Source organism: Kogia breviceps, chromosome 2 (assembly GCF_026419965.1).
Source record: "Kogia breviceps isolate mKogBre1 chromosome 2, mKogBre1 haplotype 1, whole genome shotgun sequence".
NCBI classification, from domain to species: Eukaryota; Metazoa; Chordata; class Mammalia; order Artiodactyla; family Physeteridae; genus Kogia; species Kogia breviceps.
The window spans coordinates 66,627,480-66,646,757 of NC_081311.1; the positions used below are offsets into that span (position 1 = coordinate 66,627,480).

At 36.7% G+C, this 19,278-nt stretch overlaps 1 protein-coding gene and 1 pseudogene across 4 annotated transcripts in view; one reads left to right on the forward strand and one right to left on the reverse strand.

Annotated features, from left to right (window-relative positions):
* The window catches only part of CTNNA3 (catenin alpha 3), a 1,725,986-nt gene that overhangs the window by 1,134,611 nt on the left and 572,097 nt on the right, over positions 1–19,278 (forward strand). The gene's annotated exons all lie outside the window — the stretch shown is intronic.
* LOC131751488 (transmembrane protein 33 pseudogene) lies at positions 28–9,267 on the reverse strand (annotated as a pseudogene).

Below are 19,278 nucleotides of genomic sequence, written 5' to 3' on the forward strand. Positions count from 1 at the left end.
TTATATATAACTTAGCTGAATGTTAAACTATGCAACTGTTGGTGCCAGTCTCCTTATAAAGGCAATGCTCTGGAGACAAAGTCTTCTCACAAACAGTGGGCAAGCAGGTTTCATTATCAGATGTTCAACAACAATCCTCGGTTCATTAAACAAAGTCCAACAATATGGATTTCTTCGAGAGGAGTATAAAAGAGTAAGGAATCTATAGCATATAAAAGGCTGGAGCAAACTTCCAGGATGACTAAAAAGCATAAAAACTTTAGTAGGCATCAAGAATATTTCATTACAAGCAATGAGTTTCAGAATATTCTGTTGATTAGCGCTTAATTTATCCAAGAGAGCTCTCAGCAGAGGTAAACTATTTGAACCCTTTGCATCAAGGACCTTTTTTGTGTATGTGGCAGCATGAAGCAAATAAAATAACAAGACTGGGAAAATGCTCATTGTAACAGGGTAGGGAATTGACAAAAATGAGTGAATAGAACAGGTAGTGGCAGCTGTCCTCTGACAGAGCATGGGCCAGGAATGCTCTGCTTAACTGGAAGTGTGGTAATCTTTGGTGCAGCCTCAGAGCACTAATCAGAGCATTTGCCAGCAAAGCACATTGGTAAAAGCTTGCTGCTTCATGCAACCCAAAAAGAGGCAGAACAAAGCAGAGCCATAAACTGTGAACAAGCGAGAAAGCCACATTTCTATGTCCAGTATATTGGCCATCATGAATTACACTGCACCTGTCCTTTGGGGGCTGTTCAGGCCATATTCACCATGGGGGGCTCACACCTGCATATGCGACGCTGTCCAGCATGGCCAAGAGCATATCTGGGTTTCTAGAAAGACCGAAGTGAAGGCAGAACTTTGGAACAAGGCCCAGCAGGGCCAACCTAACACTGGCTCCAGGTTATTGCTGAACCCGGAAGTGCTCCCTTCACTTCTGTGGGGAAGAGATGGTGATGCAGAGGGGAAACCCTCAGTGGTGCACTGAGGCATGACAGGGAAGTGTCCCTGCCTATGTTTTTTCCTAGAAGTTTTATGGTTTCAGGTCTTACATTTAAGTCTTAATCCCTTTTGAATTTATTTTTGTATATGGTATGAGAAAATAGTCCAGTTTCATTCTTTTGCATGTAGCTGTCCAGTTATCCCAAAACCATTTATTGTAGAAGCTATCTTATTCCCACTTTATATTCTTGCCTCCTTTGCTGTAGATTAATTTCCGTATACATGTGCGTTCATTTTTCTGGTCTCTTTTTTATGTTCCACAGATCTATGTGTCTGTTTTTGTGCAGGTACCATACTGTTTTGATTACTGTGCTTCATAGTATAGTTTGAAATCAGGGAGCATGATACCTCTGGCTTTGTTCTTCTTTCTCAAGATTATGTTGGCTATTTAGGATCTTTTATGTTTCCATACAAATTTTAGAATTATTTGTTCTAGTTCTGTGAAAAATGCCATTGGTATTTTGATAGGGATTACATTAAATCTGTAGATTGCCTTGGGTAATATGGTCATTTTATCAATAATAATTCTTCCAATTTTTATTTACTTTGTTAATGTGGTATACCACATTGATTGTTTGAGAATATTGAACCATCTTTCATCCCTGGGATAAATCCTACTTGTTTGTGGTGTATGATCCTTTCAATATATTGTTGAATTTGGTTTGCTAATACTTTGTTGAGGATTTTTGCATCTATGTTCATCAGTGGCATTGGCCTGTAATTTTTGTGTGCGTGTGTTGTGTCTTTGGTTTTGGTATGAGGGTGTCATAGTCTTAATTATGACTTTTTATTACATCTTGATATCTTCTAGGCAAATTCAGTTACTTCATTTTTTTCTTTAAAGTATTACTTTTCTACTCTTTGCTCTTTTATAACTTTCAGGATCTACTTGCAAAGTTCAATAAAAATATATATTAGAATTTTTATTGAAATTGTTAAAATGTTTTAGGTTTTTAGATTATTTTATGGAATAATGACTCCTTCAAGATATTAAATATTCCACTACTAAATGTGTTTTTATATATCTCCATAATCAGATTTTTAAAAAACGTCCTTTGGGGACTCTTTAATATTTTTTTTATTATTAATTACAATAAATTCCATAGCCACAGGCTGATGGCATCCAAATTTTTCTCTCCAGGCCAGCCCTCTTTACTAAAGACTAGACTCAAATACTTAGTTTTCCCTTGACATTTCCACATTGATATCTAGAAGACATCTAAAGCTTAAAATAACCAAAATGGAAGAAATGTTTGTTCTATCTCCACCTCATTCTGCTTCCTCTTCAGTCTTTCTGATTTTAGTTAATGGCATGGCCTTTCACCTAGTTGCTCTGGGCAAAAACCTAAAGATTTTACTTTTTTTATTCAGTAAATATTTATGGAATATATACTATGTGGTAGGCATTATTTATGCAACTGGGGAGTAAACAGTACAGAAAACAAAAATTAGACAAAAATTCTTGCCCTTGTGAAGTTTATATTCTAATGATATCTAATGGCTGGTTTTCCTATTTAACCCATTAACAAGCCCTATCAACTTCACCAAAACTTAGTTATCTTGAATCTACATACTTTTCTCCATCTCGTTTGTCAACATCATAGCCTATGCCACCATCATCTATCTTTGACTACAGAAATATCATCCTATATGGTTTCCATTCTTACACTCATATCTCTCTAATCTACTTTCTGTGTAAAAGCCAAAGTAAAATTTAAAAAATGTTTATCATAGCAATTGCTTTCCTTAGCCCCTTACAGTAAAATGCAAACTTCTTTTAATGGCTTATTCAGACTTAATATGAAATTCCTACTGCTTAACTTTCAGCCCTACTTCATGTTATTTTTCTTTTCACTCAGTAGATCTCTGCACATTGGCCTATTTCTAGAATACAGTAAGTGCCTTCCCACCTAAGGGAGTTGGCACTTGGTAATTTTCCAGTGTGCTTTTCTCATATGGCTATATGGACTGCTTCTGTTATGTTTAATTTGTGAGAACTGAGCTCAAATATCATCTTCTCAGACATCATTCTCCCGAAGTTACTTCTTCAGCTATAACCTATTATGTCACCATACTTGTTTATTTTAAAGTCTCTTTTTTTTGCATTCCACATATAAGTAATATCATATGAATATGTCTTTCTGCATCTACTACAATCTGAAATTATATTTTATATTATTTTGTTACTTTTTATTATACAATGTACATACTCAAACATAAGGTTCATGAAGGCAATGATTTATAATTCCTTGTTCACTACTTATGTCTCCCATACCTAGTAGAAATGCATCATATATCATAGGCTCAATAACTATTTGTCCAATATATAAGTGAATGATAGGGTTTCTAGAATGTTAAATCATTCTATATTCATAGAGGGCAGCAAGATTTTTTGCAACATCTTTTATGATACTTTTCCTAATGAGGCATGTCTTTTTTTTTGACAATGTAAAAAAAAATTACCTTATAATTTGAGTTGTAACTGATGAAAAACAAAACCCTTAAAATGGTTGATTAATGTATAGTTGCTAAACAAGGGTGAGACCTCTACTGCTGGGCTGCAATCTGCTCTTGGCCTAGCTCATTTCAGTGTTTTACTAGTGATTTGGATAAAATTATAGAATTACGTTCTTAAATTTTTCAGTTAAAAATAAGAGGATAAAGGAACTATATTAGCTGAAAGAGTCCAGTCTCAAAGAATTTGAATATTCAAAATATGGACTAAATATCAGTATCCAGATGAAATATAATAGGTATAAATATTAAACCATGGATATTGGGCACTATAAAACACATTTAAAAGTAGAGAATGGAGTAAATATAGCTTAGCAAAAATTTACTCTCCAAAAGGCTTAGAAGTTTTAGTTGATAATAATCTTGGTGTGAATCAACAGTGTAGTGTAGCTGTCAGAAAAGACTAGTATGATTTAACATTTTTTCATCAAAGAATAAGTTCTAAAACATTCTCAACCTTCTTTGTACTTCAAAATTATTTTTTCAAGCTGAATATTTTTTATATGGTACGTCTTGAAATTTGGAATTAGTGGGTCTAGAGTGAACCCCAGTTGCCTGTGTATGTATGCATGTACACATTTATGTATGCACAGGTGCATATAAGCTCCATTTTGATAATATCTATTAAAATAAAATATGTGCATAGGTCCACTGATTCTACTTCCAGCAATTTATAGTACAGATATATGTGTGCACATGCACAAAAGTCTATGAGCAAGTTTTCTAAAATCTTTTTTTAATTGACATAAAGTATATTAGTTTTAGGTATATATCATGTTGATTTGATATGTTTGTACATTATGAATTTATTACCACAAGTCTAGTTACCATCTCTCACCATACAGAGTTATTACAGTATTATTGACTGTATTCCCTATGCTGTACATCACGTCCCTGTGACTTATTTATTTTACAGCTGGACATTTGTACCTCTTAATCCCCTTCACCTATTTTGCCTGTCCCCCCGCCATGTCCCCTCTGGCACCACCAGTTTGTTCTGAGCATGGTTTTTATGCAGCTTTATGTGTAATGGCAAAAACTAGAAGCAACCTAAATATTGGGTAGCAGAGAATGTTAAAAGTTGTTTAAAGTAGTAAGTCAGCTCAATATGTGTTTTGGTATGGAAGATACCCAAGATAATTGAAAAAGGTATATTTCACATAAGTATATATATTATCTCACTTATGTGAAAAAAAGGAGAACGATTGAACCATATGTTTATGTACTCATAGGAAAATTTTTCAAAAAGTTCTCATGAAAATTGTAATAGTGTTTACTTCCAAGAAGCGAAACAGGAAGAATACTTTCAGATCTCATTTTATTCCTTTAAGGACTCTTAGTTTAACCAGAAATAGGTATTTTCTTAATTTCAAAACAAAACCTAACCAATTTAAAAACTTCTAGATTAATTCTGGAGTGAGTCAGGTTGAGACAACACAGGGCAGAAAGCGCTAATGGGGCTGCACTTAATTCCAATTAATTGTTAAATGCCATTGATTTCACTTAGGTTTCAGTGAACTGGATCATCCTGGTTCTTACTGTGTCTAGAGGACTCAACTGTAATACTTTTTTTTTTTTTTTTTTTTCGGTACGTGGGCCTCTCACTGTTGTGGCCTCTCCCGTTGCGGAGCACAGGCTCCGGACGCGCAGGCTCAGCGGCCATGGCTCACGGGCCCAGCTGCTCCGCGGCAAGTGGGATCTTCCCGGACTGGGACACCAACCCGCGTCCCCTGCATCGGCAGGCGGACTCTCAACCACTGCGCCACCAGGGAAGCCCTACAACTGTAATACTTTGCCCAGTTACAGGTGTCACACTTTTAAAAGATTGTCACTTGGAACATATTTAGCAGAGAATATCTGAAATAGTGACATGACTTGAAACTATGCCGTATAAAAAACTCCTAAAAGCAACAGGGCATTTTTAGCCAGGAAAAGGTAATACATGGAGAAACATGATCACTATCATCAAATCTTCAAAGGGATATGATGTGGAAGACTTGCTCTGAAGGTCCCTAAGGGGCAGAACTACAACCTATGAGCAAGAGCTAGAAAGAGACAAATTTTATCTCAGTATAGAATGAATTTTCTAAAGGAGCACTCCTGGGGGAAATTGGACTTTGTTGAGTGGGAGGGATTTGGAGTTTCTCAATGCCACAGACATTTAAAGGTAAGGAGGGTGATCTTTAGACCAAGCTATCGTGTAGAAGGTAAAAATTTGGCCTACAAGCCTTTTAATGCTCAATCCTGAGATCCTCTAATGGATGTGTCTTTTATTTAAAGGGGAAAAATGTGATCTGGATGATAGCATTGCTGGAGTACTATAGCTATTTGAACTTAACCTGGCAGAAGGATAAAACTATTACTATCTATAGGGCCTAATCCTTGTTCTATTTTAACAAGTAACTTGGAAGGTTATTTCGAAAGTAAACATTTTGTATTTGCATATGGCACAAATAGGAGAAAGAATTCAAGGTTCTAAAATATGTTGATAATCTGGACTAATGTTTGAAAACTCGTAAGCTAAAATTTAAAATGGTAAATGTAAAGTCAGAGCCTTTGGTTAAATGAAATCTATTGCACAAGTGGATAGGCAAAACATTGCTTATGAAAAGCACCTGGAAAAACAGGAGTTGAGAGGGACATTTGTTATCTAGTTCAATGAATTCCAAACACTGGTCCATGAAAGCATTCTCATGCTCTATAGTGAAATTAGGTCAAAAGAGTTAAATTTTTTTTAAGTAAAATTTATTCAACTTTTTACTCAAAATTAATGTATTTTCTACTTTGATATTCATGAAAAACAGGTGACATTTGTATAGCTGACACAGCTTTATAAGTCAGTAGCATGACATGGGGACCATCTTACAGCTTTTAAGTGATTATGGGGCTTAGCTTGTAGAATATGGGAAACTTCCCACTGTACTTGGCACAGAAATGTCCACCTCTAGAACACCATGTGGGTTCAGGCCCTGCAATTTAAGGGCTCGGTAGAAGAGGAATGAGTTATTTAAGCCAGAGTTAGTTATTACCTCATCACTGGAAGTGATTTTTAAACAGAGTCAAATAGGCTATGCCTTGTCAAAGATGTTGGAAAGAGAATTTCTTGATCAGGTGGTAGAGGTATTAGATGGTCTTAAATAAGATTCTTTAATTAGTAAAAAGCATGGGAAAACTTAGGATATTTTCCCTTACAGTGAATACACTTACACTTAATTGGGCAGGCTCTCACAGGTGCTTAGGCTTTCCAAAATCAAGTCAAATTTTCTAATCTCTGTCACGTTTGCATCAATATCTCTTACAGCTTTGTTACATCTTCTTCTGTTTATCCCTTTCATCAAATGGTATCCAATGACCTGACAGAGCTAAAACAACTGGCAGAGGCATCTAGTTTATTTTCAGTCATATGCTTGGGGATATATTTTCATAAATTGCTTATTGGAAATCTATAATTACTTTCTAAAAGGGTTGTATATTAGGTATGTTGAAAAGTAGGGAGGAAAGTTGAGGCTGCCCAGACATAGAAGTCTATGAAGTATAAAAAGGACAAAGTACCTGGGGAAGGGTGTGCACTGAAGATCACCTGAATTTATATTTAAACATGGAAAAATAAAATCTCCATGAAGGTAGGAATTTTTGGTTCCCTGACATACCCTAAGAATAATGCCTGACACATAGTAGGTACTCAGTACATTTTTATGGAGTGAATGATTATATGTGCATGAACTTATTTTGCGTTGTAGACATTGGCAGGGGCATGCTGAAAGCCAGCACTATTCCTCATCCTTCTTTGTTCTCCAAGTATAGAAACTCCCAGTTTCTAACCATTTCTAACCAAAGTGATAAAAGGTCCCAATATAACACTTTGCTTGAAGTACAAGTCATGTAAAGTGACTAGCCTTATCTGTCTCTGCATGGACAGGATTGTTTTGTTATAATAACAGCTTGCTCTGATTAAGTTATGATGTGTTACTGTATTTAGTTCACGCTTCAGTAAGGGCATTGGGCTATCACTTTCAAATGGAAAAGCATGTCCTGATTTGTATGAGTATTTTGTTGTTGTTTATGTGATCAAGGAGCCGTCATATCTATGAATTGAAAGTACTTAATTTTCTAAGTATCATACTCTGGGGAAGCAGATATGTTTTCTTTTCATCTTTTGCAGATGATAATGATGGATGTTTTGTTTGCAGCTAAACGGTGTAGGACTCAAATAATCGATTTAGAATAATCATATTCTCTTTAACAGTCTCAGAGTGTACCTATGATAGTTGTGACAGGCCTTTTACAATTATACCTAATCTATTTCTTTTCTCTTCAGAGAATGGCAAAAAAATTAAAAAATTCTAAGATTTGGGAAACCAAGAGTCATGCAAGACATAAAAAGGCTAAAATGAGGTGATCATTTTTTTTAAAGCTGATTATGATTGGCTTGTTGATCCTCTGGACTGTCTAGGATGATTTCAGACTGGAAGCCTAGGATCAGTCTCTTCTCTGCCATGCTGTGATATTTATATGGAGAGACAGTGCCTGAGAAAGCTATGAACACAGTTGCTTTCCAAGCCTGGAAATTAAGCTCTGTATTATTGTAGCATCATTGTTCTGAATCCTGTCCTGATTACACAGTTGGCCACTCCCTTCCACTCAACCCAAGGATCCCTTTAATTTGACAAATATTTGGTGACCACCTATCAGGAGCATCCGTGAAACTAGGGCAAGCAAGGAGCAGGCAATGAAGATTCATGGGGTACCCACTAAACCAGTTCTCAGGAGTGAGGTCTGGGTTCAATTAGGAGGGGCTTTATCTAACAAATTTTGAGGTTATGTGTCCTAGAAGAAGAAATGGAAGTTGTAGAAGAGAAGTCACAGCCATTAAATTTTAGTGGGGACGTGGGATCAAAGTTAGATAATGGCTTAAAAGTAAGTAGCCAGAACTAATTGTGATTCCAAATGAAGGCTGAGGCAGTAATTTCAGGATTATTCCCAAACCAGAGAGTCTATGCTAGAGCCCTCATTTACACTCATGGTATATGCTATAATATTAAGCATGTTAGCATAATGGATCTGTGCCAGACTCTAGTTACAGAGGAAAAAGTAAGACGGAGCTTTACTACATTACATTTCCAATGAGAAGGGAAAATGTATTATCCAGGTATTGATAGAAACAAAGTGGTGTTAGAGAAGAATACATGAAATGCCATGGAAGCTAGAGATACATGTCAGGAGGTTCTGGGAGGACTCTCAGAAAAGCGACATTTTCTATAGGCCTTAAAGGATGAGCAATATTTGGACATTTGGGAAAGTGTAAAAAGGGCATTCTAAGCAGAGGAGATGGAAAAGTATATAACAGAAATTGAAAAAAGTAAGTAATTTAATCTGTCTAAGCCACACTGTTTCTTAATGGGAGCTCCTGGCATTTGGGGTGGGACAATTCTTTGTTGTATGGGACAACAACATCAAATGCAAGTTGGGGTTCTACATGCCAGAAAACCAGAATCTAGGGCACTAGATACACAATCACCATCTCCCCCAGCACAATCTTTGTGATAACCAAAAATGCCTCCACACATTTCCAAGTGCTTTCTAGGAGATATTGTTTCATTTGAGAACAAGTTGGAGGGCATAGGCTGTGGAAAAGGGAGAGGTTGGATCCACAATTGAAACAAAGGTTATAGCCCTTACTGCCAATTGAAAGAATTTACATTTGGAATTTAGTAAAGGATGGCAATTCATTACCGGTTTTGAGTAGGAGACTGACATCGTCACAGCTTTGCTTCCTGGGTATTAATCTGGAAACTATGTGTCAACTGAGTGGAAAAAGGGATAGGCAGGACCAGTTAAGAGATTATTGAATATAATACACGGAAGTCAATATTTGAATCAGAGACATGAGGATAAAAATTATAGATGGGATAAATTATAAATGGATGATATAAATTGGCCAGAAATTGAAAACAAATTAGATGATAGTGATGATGGAGTCAAAGAGGGTAAATTTTGGATGGTTTTGGCTTATATCTGGGAGGATAGTGGTTCTATTAGGAGAAATTGGAAATATGATGAGGAAGGAGGAGTCACTTTAAGGCAGGAATTAATATATTTAAAGTGCTACCTGAACATCCAAGTAGTACTTTAAATATATTTAAGGTTTTCTCAAGATAAGGTTGAGATTATAGCAAACAACATATACAAGAACTTGAGATATCACAGCTAGATATGGTAGCCATTTCTATAGAGGCAATGGTTAGAACCATACATGTAGAACCAGATTGCTAAAGAGCAAGAGAAAATAAAAGGATCAAAGGCAGAACCTTAAGAAAAGACACCTAGGAGAGAAGAAGAAGAACCTGAGAAAGAACAGTTATCCAAGTAAGAGGAAATTCAGGAACAGGTGGCTTGGTGGAAGCCTGGCAAGTTGAGCGTGGACAGCGCTGCCACACGCTCCAGAGAGCTCCAGTGGGATGCGTACTGACAAGTGTCTGGTGGAGCTGGAAATTAGGAAGTCAGCAGTGATCTTAACAAGAGAGGTTCTGGTGGCATTGTGGGAAAGGAGGAGAGAGTGGGGCTGGATGATATATTCTAAATTTTTTTCCTTAGTCATTGAAAAGTAAACCTAACTGTGGAAAAGGAAAACACTGGGAATCCCCACTTTGCAGACTTTACTATAGAGTCTTACCATACTTTTTACTTCCAGTTAATTTTTCAATATTGCTTTTCATCTCCAGTGTCTATACCATACAGTAGGTCTTTAAGTAATTCGAGCTGTGTTCTCTAAATTATGTTTTAATTCAGTGAGCACAGCCTCATGGAGTTAAATATGAATAGGACCTATTGCAGATTTTTGATAAGCGGTAAATAAGACCAAGATTCCAAATTATAGTCCTATAACTGAAAGACTCTGAGCTCTCATTTTATGTGTTGTTATTGACAATGCCACTGACCCCTACATCCCAATTTAGATTTAGAGGGATTTTCTGCATTCTTTTCAAGAAAAGGGTGTTCCACTTCCACATCCACACTGAATCAGAAGCTTGGAACTATCAGATGACTCTCAGTCTCTTGGAATATACACTGAGTAGGGCAATGACCTGGGAAAGTCAGTTTTAAGAGAGCAATGGAATACGCTTAAGAATAAATGTGAAAAGAATATATGTAGACCAACCATCATTATTTTTTTTAACGTTATTGTTTCTGTTCTAAAGCTGCCTTTGCTGACAGTGTTCCATAAAATAAAATACTCTGCCATTTTGGGTCACCCAGGGAGAACAGGACTAGGAGAATGGGAAACAATTTGAATAGACATACCGTTATCACATGTGCTCAATATAAAAGGCAATGTGCAGATACCAGATCAAGGGGAGTGAAATAGAACTGTGTTGAGGTCCAGAAGCTATAAGGTCATTGCTCCATAAGATAGAATGAACTAGGTTGGGGAATTTTTAAGAGTCAAAATGGTGTTTCTAATAAGTAGCAAGGTATCAATAACACATTGAATAGTTTGTTTTTAAAAGTAGATTTAATCTGTGTTTTGACCTACGCTTTCAGAAATAACAGTCACTGTACTTATATCATAATAAAATTCCACTCTTCATCTAATGAAAACAACGTGAGTTAAAAATCTCACAAAATAATCGTACCATCTGCTTTTCAACACATACACACCTTCTGAATATTTAACACTTGGTAACAAAGTACATTGAGGAAGAGATGGCCATCTGTCATGCCACTGGGATGTGGCAAGTGCATCCCCAGAATTTTCATACTTAACTCTTTGACAGTCTTGTGACATCGAATCATTGGACTAATTGTATGTATAAGGAAGAAGAATTTCTTCAGGATTTGGATACTAACACTCTTCTTGGTTTTAGGGGAATTATTTCAACAGAGTTTTTATCTGTTCATATTTGTGTAATTCTCCAAAGAACATATACTTTTTTTTCTATTTCTCCTTTCTGTAAAAAAGGTGATAAAGAAAATTTCCCGGAAATCTTTACTTTCAACATAGAGTCTGTAATGCCTTTTGACCCTCATGTATTTAGGGCTTGCTATTTCAGAATTCTAACCTTGGCTTCTTCACAAAGGGTAGCAGTACTTACTGTTTGATATTTGTGTATCACTTTATTATTTAAATAGGCTTTGTAATTTCTTTAAGCTATCACACTGAGTAAGGTTCAATCCCAGAGAGGTTAAATGAGCTCTCCAAGATTACACTGCACACTGGGGGAAGAATTTAGAATATAATTCTTGTCCTCTAAAATCACTTAACATCTCTGTTTACTTAACAGGATGGGCAAAAAACGATTGATCAATGTGTTAATCATGTGCTTTTGCTATAGTATTTTCAAATATTTAATAGTCAAAGGTTTTGATTAAAAAAGCTTCTATGGGCAGGTAGCTGGGTATAAAAGTATATATTTAAGATAATAAAGCAATATTTGGTCCCTTTGAGCCCATACATGGATAATGCTAGGAAGAACAATTTGACTTTAAAAGATTGAATTGTTTCAAGCTGTTTATTCTCATTTTCTTGAAAAGTATTCTTTTTTTTTTTTTTTCCGATATGCGGGCCTCTCACTGTTGTGGCCTTTCCCGTTGTGGAGCACAGGCTCCAGACACGCAAGCTCAGTGACCATGGCTCATGGGCCCAGCCGCTCCGTGGCATGTGGGATCTTCCCGGACCGGGGCACGAACCCGTGTCCCTTGCTTCGGCAGGCAGATTCTCAACCACTGCGCCACCAGGGAAGCCCGAAAAGTATTCTTTTATATTTAAATTCCCTGTTTAGGATTCAGGCAATATACTAAATTTTTTAAGAATTTACTCTAAAACATCACACTCTTTTGAACATTGTCTCTTTTATCATTTAATGAAATTATGTAACTTCATGTATTTGTTTTGAGGTAATGATTATAGATGAATTCATACTAAACTTAAGGTTCAATTTCAGTAACTATATTAGTCTTGGTATTTGTTGAATTTGCTTCTTCTTTCTACTTTTTAGTATTATTTATTTCTATATCAACAATGATTCTGTATGCCTATTATTTTGAGCCATTTCAAATAATTTTTCTTTTTTTTTTCTTTGTGGTACGCGGGCCTCTCACTGTTGTGGCCTCTCCCGTTGCGGAGCACAGGCTCCGGACGCGCAGGCTCAGTGGCCATGGCTCACGGGCCCAGCCGCTCCGCGGCATGTGGGATCTTCCCGGATCAGGGTACGAACCCGTGTCCCCTGCATCGGCAGTTGGATTCTCAACCACTGCGCCACCAGGGAAGCCCTCAAATAATTTTTCTAATCTGGAAAGTTATTAATTACAAGTGAATGATTGAATAAGAAATAAATATTTCCCAAAGACTTTAGCTCCATTCCTAGGTGAAATAGTGACCCAAGAAGTGTACACTTACTATCCCTCACATATAAGTGCTGTTGAATATTTTTGGTGGTGACGTTGAAGATATTTAAATGATGTTGGTGGAGGGTGGAGGCCAGATAAGTTACTTTAATATAAGAACAGGCAGGGAATAAGTAAGTCTGGAAGAAACTGGAAATGTTTGCCTGCCTTAAGTCCTTCGAACTTATTTCCCAAGACCTTTGAGGTGTCTCCTCCCAAAAAAGGGAAGACAAGAACAGAAAAACCCCTGTAGCCAGTTTTTAGGTCCTTATTCTAGTACAATATTTGATTTCTATTTAGAGTACATTTTGTTGTTTGATTTTCCTTCTCAACAACCCTGTAATTGGCTAAAGGTATTATTGCATTTTCCAAGAAATACTGTTGTGTAGATAGAGATATTTCATGGATAATACAGTAGTGAGATAAACCATTTTAAGGAAAGAGACTTTGGCCTCCAGATAGGTCTGGTACCAATCTGAGAATAGGGGCCATCAGATAGGAAAGCAGACTATAGTGTGAGGCAGCTTAGGGGAAATGAGTCAGAAGTGTAAGGATCCATCACAGCTCATGAGTTCAAAACTCCCTGTCAGCATTCCAAGAATTTATGGTTGTTCTCTCAAGCAAATACTTATGTCTGTGACCTGGGAGGAAAGTACCTGTTAGCCAAGCTTTACTGATAAGTGAATAAAGAGGTGACAGCCACCTTCCTATTGAAACCCTTGCTTCTTTGTGCTTAGTACACTGTCAATGGCCAATAGATAATAATTATGGTTTTGCTTTTTGCCAGATGTTTTCTATAAATCACAAAATGCAAAGACAAAGATTTGAAATCTTTTCAGAACACAAGTATGAATAAAATGAGGTCATTTGTTGCAGTCATGGGTAGTACTTCTCAAAACAGAGTTTTCATAACAAATAGTTTCTAGAAAGATCTCTTTGGAAGATATGGGATTTTTAACTTAGACTTTGCATGTAGGTCAATTGGTATTGTCTTTTGGGAGTCATGTCACTTAACACAGAAGATCCATTGATTTATTCTACAAATGTTTATTGAGGATTTGCTTCATACCAGGTACTTTTCTAGGTACTGAGGATACTATAGTAAATACAACAGTCAAAGTGACTATCCTATTGGAGCTTATACTCTATACGAGAGCTAGCAATAATAAGTATGGAAACAAGGACATAGACAAGATAATTTTGGATAACAATAGCTAACACATAGTTTTTGTATGTGCCAGACCAGTTCTAAATACTTTTTTTTTTTTTTTCTTTTTCCTTTTGTGGTACGCGGGCCTCACTGTTGGGGCCTCTCCCGTTGCAGAGCATAGGCTCCGGACGCGCAGGCTCAGCGGCCATGGCTCACGGGCCCAGCCGCTCCACGGCATGTGGGATCTTCCCAGACCGGGGCACGAACCCGCGTCCCCTGCATCAGCAGGCGGATTCTCAACCACTGCGCCACCAGGGAAGCCCCTAAATACTTTTTTAATATATTAACTCATTTAATCCTCACAATAAACCTAAGTGGCAGGTACTGTTAATTACACATTCTTATAAATGAGGAAACTGGAGTCCAAAACATTCATGTAACTTGCCAAGTCAGAGATATAAGGAGCTGGGAGCTAGGATTCAAATCTGAACAGCTTGATCTTTTAACCCATACTGTTACCCTCTGTGCCGCATGCTGCACTATGAGGGAAATCAGACAAGCTGAGATAGAAAGTGACTATGGGCCAAACATGCCTGGATGCAGAGGTGACACTTGAGTTGATAGTTTTACAGCAAGAAAAAACGTGCCATGTGGAGTTCTGAAGAAAGAGCTTTTCAGGCAGAAGAAACTTGTGTAAAAGCCCCCAAATGGGAATGAATTCAACCTGTTTGAGTGAAGGAATGTAGGGTTGAGTAGGAAGGAAAAGGAAAGGGCAGGGATTAGACCTTGTCAGACCATGTGAAGGAGGTAACTGCAGTTCTACTGGAGGCATTTAATCAGCGTAGTGGCTGATGTATGGCAAATGGATGATAGAGTTACAAAAGTGAAAGAAAGGTGATGAGTTGGTTAGGAGGCTATCCAGTTGTCTAGGAAAGAATAATGGCTCAACCTATGGTGGTGATTATGGAGATAGTGAAACCTAAAACACTGAGAAAATATTTTGGAAATGGTGGTGATAGGGTTTATTGAATGTGGTAGGTGAGAAAAGAGCATGATTAGGCATGGACTCTGAGGTTTGGGGTCTAAACATCAGAGTGAACAGTGGTGTCATTTACTGAACTGCAAAAGATTTGAGGAGATGCCATTTGGGGACGTGAAAAATGAGTTCTATTTAGGCAATATACTAGGAATGAGATAATCACGTGTAAATGTCAGGTGGAGGAGAGAGAGCCAGTGTGAAGTTTAGAGAAGAGGTTTAGGCAGGAAAATGGAAAATTGTCAACATATAGAGTCTATTTGAAACCATTGGATGGGATGATAGAACACCAAAGGAGAATTTAGTCTTCAGAAGAGGAAGGAAGGAGGGTTATAATTATGGGGCACTCCAACATCAGCTAACAGCAGAGGAGAAACCCATGAAAAGCAACTGAGAAAAAATAACCAGAGAGCAAGAGGAAAACCATAAGAAGGTGGAATAGTAGAAAACTAGAAAATTAGTTTAGAAAACTAGAAACACTAGAAGGAAGTGTTTAACTTATGTCACTTATTGCTTGAGACTCAGGGAAGGTGAGATCTGAAAAACTACTCTTTGGATTTTGGTTACAAACAGATATAGTAGACAAAACTTGATTTGATGGGACTTTATTAATTAAGACTCATTCTGTATGCCAGTTAAATTTCTGAATAAGGTGACCCAAGGGACCCTTAGAGTGGTGATTCTCAAAGTGTGGTCCTTCGACCATCAGTATCAGTGTCACCTCAAAACTTATTAGAAATGCAAGATTTAGGCCCACCCTAGACCATATAAATTAGAAACCCCAGTGATGTGGCCAAGCTGTGTTTTGACAAGTATGTGAGTGATTCTGATACACGCTATAGCTTCACCTCAATAGTGTTGTGATGGAGTAGTCTAGCACAGGGTCTGGAGACCTGATTATGTGTATCTCTCACCAACTCCATGTCCCTTGTGCCTTGAAATTGACCATAGTAGGAGTATACATATCAGGGAAATCAGAAATCCCCAAATGCTACAAATCAGGGCTTCCCCCCCAACATCCCCCACTATTTTTTTCTGAAGAGCTTACTGTTAAACCTTTACCAACAAACTGCTACTGGTAAATTCGGTAGATCTGGGGTGGAGCCTGAGAATTTGCTTTTCTAACAAGTTCTCAGGTGATGTTGATGCTACTGACCCTGGGTCCACACTTTGAGAATTATCAAAACTAAATTTGTTTTATTTTGTCATACTTCTCAAATGTTCTCCCATTCCTTTTTATGCATTTCTAATTGCACGATCTTCAAAATTCTCTTTCAATTTGTTTTCATCTGTATCTGAATTTGGAGTAAAATTTTACTCCAACATCATTACCATTATTTTAGTCTTCATTACTTCTGGCCCCCATTATTACCAGAGCTTGTCTCCATGACAGTCTCCTCTTATTCATCTGGCTAACATTGTTACCCTGTGCAGACTCTTCGATGTTTCCCTCTTCACTCCTCCCACCTTGGACATAAGGTCATCTGATGGCTGCTCTTGCTTCCTGCATCAATGTCAGGAAGCATTTCCTGACATTTCCCTTTGTGCTTGAAAACCAAGCACTTATTACCGGGTGTTTTCCACCTCACACCAACATATATCCAGCCCTTACTTAATCTTTTGAATCAGACTACTTTATTCCTATGTCTAGGCTTTTGTCCATAACTCTGTGGACACCTGACCTGCACTAATTTCCTTCCATCCCTCTTTATCCTCTATATACATTCTACCTTTCCTACACATTCCAACTCAATGATATATTTTACCAACATGTACTTGACAAGATCTATAATTATATCTTTATGTCCAAGGCAGAAAAATTAAAGCTGAGTGTTGGTGTAATTAGGGAAAATTGTAGTAGGTTAACACAAAGGATTTCAATAAAGAGATCAATTTTATCTTGGAATTTCTGTACTTCTTTATGTCCTTTTCAAACATTTATTTTGAAGAAAAGAAAAGATCTAACATTTATTGAACATCTATTTTCTAAGTACTGTGATAAACATTTTCCCTACATTATCTCATTTGTATTCTCACAGCAACTCTGTAAAGAGGTACTATTGCATGGGTCTCTTGAAAATCCAGAAATCTATTTATCAAGTCTGTTGTTAACATAAATCTGGTTGAAAAAGCTAATGTTATGGATGATCAGGTCATGAGTCACCGTATCTTGTCAAGCTAGAAGAATGAGTCAAAAGTCAACAAGGGACATTTAACATCAATAACTATAAAATCTATATCCAAATTAAATTCATCCTTCATATATATATATATATATATATATATATATATATATATATATATATATATATATAAGTTCTTACAGAATTTACTTTACTGAAGTTTATGGGAGAGGTCAAATGAAACTCCCTAAAGCTCAATATGAGCTGATAGGGTGATATAGGTGCTAATAAACCTAATACACTCTTACTTTTGTAATTATAGAAGTACAGCATCCAGAAGATCAAGGAAAGTTATTTTTCCTGTGTATTCTCACCAGCCAATACTCATTTGGAGTATTGTGTCATTTTTGGTTAATCTATTTAAAGAGGATTTTGATAAATTATAGAGTATAAAATGATGACTACTAGAATGGCACCTTTATCATAGTTGACAGAATAGAGAACACTGAGTGGTAATATTATTAATTGCATTGAAATTCTGCACATGGAAGGACTGGAGCAGCTGAGACATGAAAATAAGCAAATAGGTGGAAATTTTAAAGGGGTAGATTTCAGCTCAATGTAAAGAAACTTTTCTGGAGTCAGCCAGTACAGCCCAACAGTCGAATGGACAGCCTCAAGAAACAGACAACATCCCATCATTGAATGAGATCAAGACAAGCATTTTCTATCTTTAAAGATTCTGGGATTTTATTCTCTTTCATTTGCCTTCAGCCTGCTCTTATTCAAAACGATCTCTCCCCCTTCTGATTTGTAATTGCACTGAAGGACCACATTTATTAATTAAAGCACTTAATTACTCTTCCTTCCATGGGCATTGATATTATTCTCCAATATCCCTTCTCCCACTAAAGTCCTCAATAGGGGGAAAAAACTGCCATTATGTTTTATAGCCCACTCTGTGAACTGGGCTGGGATTCTGAACACATACCTGGGATTCAATAAGCACTTGTTGACTGACCAGTAATTTTCCAACGTGCTGAGGCTGCTCTCTTTTGCAAGGGCAATTAGAAACACTTCTAGGAGCCAACTCAAGTTCTTAAAATAATATGGATGATGTTCTATTCTCTCACACTTGAGTAGCAATCACACTGCAGAAACCACTGTCAGCAAAATAGGACAAAACTGTTGATTTGATTCCCGTAATAAGAGAAGACAAGAAAATAATTCTCATTTAAAACCACTCTCATTCAGTTATAAACTGTATTAAATTTTACTCTGCATGCAGAACTAAGTCATGTTTCTAGCTTCCACAAACAACTTAAGTGCTTCAAATATATTAGCAATGCCATCTCTGCACATACATAAGTCATTTTTCTCCCTTTCTCTATTAATCAAATGCATCATCAGTCAATGGTATATTTTATAAACTTTATAATCACTGTTTTTTAATACCGTTTTTTCCTCTTTGGAAGTGTGGTGAACTGTATCTAATTTTAACATTATTCCTGTATGTTACATGACTATGTTAAAAATAAATGCAGTGGCAAGTTTAATGTAATTCGTCTCACTGAATCAAATATGTCTCGCTTTCTGATTCATTTTCCTTGTTTTTCTCATTCCTATACATTTTCCTCATTTACTGTTTTTATTTATTTTTTCTATTTTAACAGAATCCTAACCAGATTTTCTATTTTAATAGAATCAAAACCAATATCTGGATAAATGTATATAACTTTAGGTTTATGCCTTAACAAATGGTAGAATAATCTAGATTTCATTTTTTTCTCAAAATGATATATGTAACATGTCTTTTGCTGGTATCCAGCTGTCCTGTACAGGTGATTTAATATTTCACGTATGTTGAAAGGAAGAAAAACAGTGGGTTTCTAGTCTGGAAACGGGCACTCTAGTCTTCTGCACTGATTAACTATGTGGCTTTAGGCAAGTTATTTGAGCCTTAAATTCTCAGGTTCATTCATCTTTCCTTTGTGAGTTGGTGGATTTGAACTAGATTTCTAAGATTCCTTCTAGATCTAAAATTCTACAATTTCAGGAAGACTTTAACTTTAAAA